Genomic DNA, 5,904 nt, shown 5'->3' with positions numbered 1-5,904 from the left:
GTTTATGTCTCTTAAAGTATACTGTTGTATAAATGTATTGTATATCATAATGGTTAGAGCATGAGCACTGGGGCCAAAATGCCTTAAAAATGTGATCGTTTTACATATTTGAGCTGGAAGGATTGTCCAGAAGTGGAATTTCTGGATAGTGAGCAGTTATCTTCAGCTTAACTAGATATTATATAATTGCTCTCCAAATTATTCCAATTTGCACTCCCATCAGTTGATTGAAAAATCAATCAACAAGGGATTCCCATTTTTAAATTGAGTTTGCCTGGTAATAATAAGATTGAACACATTTTAATATGTTTGCTTCTTTTACTGTTTGGTGAAATTTTTTCCTATTTAATATTTCAATATTCCTATTAAATTTTCCTATTTCAATTTTCAAAACTCTAGCTTACTAGAGTTGTTATTGTATTTTGGATACTCCTTTGACAATTTTATGTATAACTTTTGTTGAGAAGCAGAACAGATTGCTTGACTTTCAATCTCAGCTCAACCATTTGCTAGATGTATTACCTGAAACAGGTCACTGACCTCTCGCTGCTTGCTTCCTTATCTACAAAATAACATAATAGCGCATCTGATGATAAAGTAGTAAAAATTTGATATCTTCTAATGCTTGTGATGGCAAGCTGGCATCTTTTCTTTAAATAAACACCCTGGAGCAATTTCAAGCAGCATTTTGCGTGGCCTTAGGTAAGAAAGACTCTGTAGCCAAGAGATAGAATAATAGGAGGCTAACTTCTCACAATATTCTAAACTGGAAGTAAAATTAACTCTTCTTTCTGCAACTGTCTAAAAGGAAGAACATTTTTTCTTTTTCTTTTTCTCTCTCTTTTCTTTTTACACCTTGTAGAAGTAATTTACTGTCTTACATTTCAAGGTTGTTTATTTACCCCTTTACTCAGAAATGAAAAAGAATTCATTACTTGGAGCTTTCCTTTGTCTTACCCAGCAATCTGGACCTAGGATGTACTCCCCTTAAGAGCTACACTGTGCATCTAGGCATTCCTCTGCTTTCGGTCGTAAAATATTGGATGGCACCAGCTACCTGAGATCTTTGACAAGTCGGGGTCTACTTGCCCAGAGTTCTCACAAGCCCACACACCTGTATGAGTAAAAGAAGAAATTATGGGAATTTCCACACATTGCCTGCATTTCCCCCATATAAACCGCACAGCCTTTACTAAGAGGCAGATTTGAGAAGCTCATACCCTTTGTCTTTCCTATGTACATATATTTTAAAAATATTTATTTACTCTTTTCATTAGGACCGTGTTTTTCCAGTAGCAATAGTATCTGCCTCATAAGTTTGTAAAAGTTAATATTATTCTACCCTATTATTATTACTGAATAAAAGAGTTTTTTGTTTAGTGTTGTTGTTACTAGGCAGGAAACTTAACAGTTTTCTTTTTAGTGTGTACTTGCTGGCAGGAGGGGGTGGTTCTTTTGTTTTACAGAAGTCATAGGGATAGGTTTCCGTAATTTCCCCACTGAGAATGGTTAATTGTGGCATGAAGTAGGGACTCAATTTCATGTGGATAACACAATTAAGAAATGGCTAGCCTGGGTAGGGGAGGGGATTAGGGAGGAGAAGGAAATGGGAAGGATCTGAGTTAAAAGACAGGGTAATGATGGTCAAGGTCCAAAGATGATTAATTTTATAAAACATAATGCATGAGAATGTATGAAACACAATAAGAATGAGGAATAGTGTGAAACACATCGTATATGAACTCTGTAAGCAAACCAATCTTTAAAAACCCCGAAAGAGATGGCTAGCCTTGTTTAAGGAGCTCTGGTAGCCTCATATGTAAAGACTTGCACTACCAATACACCGGCTGCTCCAAGGGAGAAAGATGGGCAGTTTCTTCCCCGTGAGGTTTACAGCCTCCTCTAAACACTCACTGGAAAGTCAGCTGTGAGTCCAGTCTAACTCAATGGCAATGAGTGGGTGAGTGTATGTATCATTTATTAAATGCACTAACCTAAAAAAAAAAAAAAACACTAACCTGTCCCGCCAGGGTTAATTGGCTCAATTAGAGTCTTGTTGAGTTTCAATTCCATCTCTCTCTTTGACATGTTGTCAGGAGGTATCAGTCCTTGTACCTAGACATCATGCTGAGGAAAGGAGAAGATCCCCAAAAGAAAGGAAGACCCTCCACAAGATAGACTAACACAATGAGTGCAAAAGGGGCCTTGAGCTTGGCAGAGCTTGTGAGGATGGCACAGGACTTGGCAAGATTTCAATCTGTTGTCCACAAGGTCACTATGAGTCATAGCCATAGTTGTAGTCAGCTCGATGACACCTAACAGCAACAACCACAATCCTGTATTCCCTTCAAAGAAAGTCTCCCACCTGTTAAGCATGCATGTACCAGGCACTCTTCTAAAGGAAACAATTTGACAAGAAAGGTCTTATGTGATCCAGGCCCTTAGCTCCACTGACCCATTCCTAATGCTTCTCTCCCTCCCCCCTGTCTCTTTAGAGTCCCACCTCTTACAATGACTCCTGTCTGTCTGTGCCTTTACATCTGCCACACACCCCCTCTGGCTGTGATGTCTCTTCAATCCTTATCCACTTGATAAACAGCTGGTCCTTCCTTCAAAACCCCTGGGCATCTCTGAAGCTGTCTCATTCTCCTCAGGTAGGATTGATCATGGTCTCCTCCCTTCCTTAAAACTAGCTGCCATAAGGGAGCTCTGGTGGCCTAGTGGCAAGAGGCTTCACTGCAATTCCAGAGGTTCAAATCCACCAGATGTTCTGCTGGAAAGGGAGGGACAATCTCCTCCTGTACCAGTCAGATCTGATTTGATGGTACACACACACACAAAATAATAAAATAAACATTAATAAAAACCCAACTAGCAGCCGTCAAGTCAGTTCTAACTCATGGTGATCCCATGTGTGCCCATGTAGAACTGCGTGCCACAGGATTTTCAATGGCTGATTTATCAAAAGTAGATCATTAGGAATTTTTTCCAAGGTGTGTCTGGGTAGAATTGAACTCCCAACCATTAGGTTAGTAGACGAGCATATAACTTTACCTCTCTACTTTTCTGCATACCCTACCCCTGAGAGTAATAGCAACCTCACCGATGACCACTGGCTTTTTTATCTGAGTCTCTCCCAAGTAGGGAGTATCTTCAGGCAAGTGATGGACCTGTTTACAGTGGTTACAGGACTATATTTATTTGTCAGGACTCATAAATCTATTCACCAACAAGATTGATTTTTATTACATATAAAACATAATTCAGGGTTTTTAAAAAAATGAAACTGTTAAAGACTTCAAGAGTATTATGCTTCCCTCTGGGGTCAGAGAGATGATAACCATAATGTAAGATCATGCTCTGACTGCAAAGCCGTGTGTTGGGAGAACTCTGGCATTGTCAAAGGTTTGTTGGGAGGGAAGCTGAAAAATTCTCCCCCTACTTTGAACTTGGGCAAAAGCCTGCTGAGATAGGGCTGGGTACCCCAGTGAGAAGGTGGCCTGCTTTCCCTTAGCAGACACCTGTGTGGTATGGTCAATGAGGCGGTGGTGGTTCAGTGGTAGAATTTGTACCTTCCATGCTAGAGACCCAGGTTCATTTCCCAGTCAGTGCAACTTAAGCACAGCCACCATCTGTCAGCCAGTGAAGACTTGCATCTTGCTAGGAGGCTAAACAGATTGCAGCGGAACTTCCACACTAAGATGGGCCAGAAAGAAAAGCCCGGTGATTTACTTCCAATGCTCAGACAATGAAGACTCTGTGGATCACCACAGCATATGCCCCATCCACAACCAACCGTGGAGATGGGCCAAGCCTGGGCAGCATTTCAGTCCATGATGTGTAGGGCCCATGATGCATCATGGGCCAGTTTGATGACAGCTAACAACAACATGGCATGACTGGAGTATGTCGTCTCATTTTCAGATAAAGAATCCAACTCAGAGACATCAAATGACTTACTGGGCTAATGTAGGAAGTGCCAGAGCTGAGACGTGAGCTCTGTGCTCTGCACACCCCTCACTCCATCTTAGCGTGAGACTGGAGTCTCTAAATCCCTAATTTGTAGTCCTCCTCTAGGGCCCAGCCTCATCTCATATCTGTCTCCAAGCTCAGGATTTATTCCAATAAACCTGATCACAGGGGCCATATTCAACACTAAGCTGCTCGCCAGCTGTTCACATTTTGACTTGTGCTGGTCATTGGGTTTCTCTCCCTTCCCAACCAGAAAATGCTGACAAAAGAGCACGTAGGAAGGGCCAGGACCCCCCAGATCCCACCGCCATGCCTCTCTCTCCACTGCACCCCTCTGTCCACTGGCACTGTCCATAAGACACTTCCCAAGGTGGTCAGTAGTTTCCCTTTTCTCACCTTTCACTCATAGACAGCCCCTCTTTGTCCAGTCATTCAGTGAACAAATGATCACCAAGGACTTGTTATTTGCTGGGCACAGCAGTCTGCCCCCAAGGGTACTGGACCTTTTCTTTTCCCCCAAGAAGGCAGCAGGATGGATTGTGCCATGCTCTGTCACAAAGCTCTGTTTCTTCACTTTGCTTCTTTAAGCCACAGTTTCCTTATCGCAAAATGGATATGACATTGGCGTCAGGAGAGTGGCAGGTGGGAAGCAGCAAGAATTAATAAAGTAGGATCAAAGCTAAAACAAAACCCAGTCCACTTCTGCACCACCAAGCCAGGTGGATGGCCAACAAGTAAGAGATCCCTCGGGAAATCTCAGGAATTTGGAGCCCAAGCTGTTCAGAGTCCACACCGTGCAGGGCTGGACAGCTGAGAACAATGACCTCACACTCAGAACATGGCCACTAATTCCCACCTCCATGAGACTCCAGCATTGCACAGGGGGGAGAGTGCCTATCTTTCTTCATGAAGTGGCTGGTGGATTCAACCTGGATACCTTTGGGTTGGCAGCGCAGCTCCTTACCCACTAGAGAGTATTCAGTAACTGGGACTTAGTGTTAACTACTATGATCATTACACAGGCATGTAACCAGAGCATCAAAGGAGAATGGACGAGCTGAGACTAGAGGACTGAGAAGGGAGTAAAGCTTCATGAGACAGGTCCGTGGGGATGAGTGGGGTATTCTAGGCAGAAGCAACATCCAGATTAATGGCCCAGAGATGTGCAAAGGAAGGGGAGTTGTTACAGACTTTTCTTAAAATGTTCATAAGCAGGAGTGCAAACAGTTAATATGCTCAGCTGCTAACTGAAAGATTAGAGGTTCAGCCCATCCAGAAATGCCATGGAAGAAAGGCTTTGTGTCCTACTTTTGAGAGAATGATCTATGCTGACACATGTAGATCACCATGAGTTAGGGCTGACTCAATGGCATCTGTTTTGGGGGTACTTTTAAATACACCTAAATGCTTACGACTATTTTCCTGGCCTTTAGTACAAGTTCTAGAAATGTTAGTGATGGTGTTGATGATGAAGGGGATGTGAGCTGATGAAGGGGATGTGAGCTGATTTAGGCTGATGTTTGATGCCTGCTCTGAGGCTGGCCCTCACCTGGGTCCTCATTCCCTCCAAGACATGGGAGAGCCAGCTCTATGAGGTTTATCTTTAGTCCACAGCAGACCCTGGGTGCCGGAGACCGAGCCAGAGATGTGATGACAGAGGCACACTTTGGCAGCTGAAAAAGAGAGGAGAGGAACAGAGAAATGCCAGGAAACAAAGAAGAGAGACGCGGATGGGAAGTGGCAGGGTGATCTCTTCCCTCTCAGAGTGCCGCCTCCAAAGCCAGGGAAGCAGCAGGCTCAGAAAGCCCAGCCATTCACATCTGCCAGGGACACAGTCCTAGACTGAGCAATGAAAGTCTCTCATCCCAGTAAACCTCTCAACCTCAGGACAGTTGGGCACACACACACACACACACACACCCTTCCAGCCTG

The sequence above is a fragment of the Elephantulus edwardii genome, unplaced genomic scaffold (genome assembly GCF_000299155.1).
Source record: "Elephantulus edwardii isolate Elephantulus edwardi_28Jun2011 unplaced genomic scaffold, EleEdw1.0 scaffold00028, whole genome shotgun sequence".
Lineage (NCBI taxonomy): Eukaryota > Metazoa > Chordata > Mammalia > Macroscelidea > Macroscelididae > Elephantulus > Elephantulus edwardii.
The sequence above is the reverse complement of the archived record's forward strand: the minus strand, read 5'-3'. Positions refer to the sequence as shown.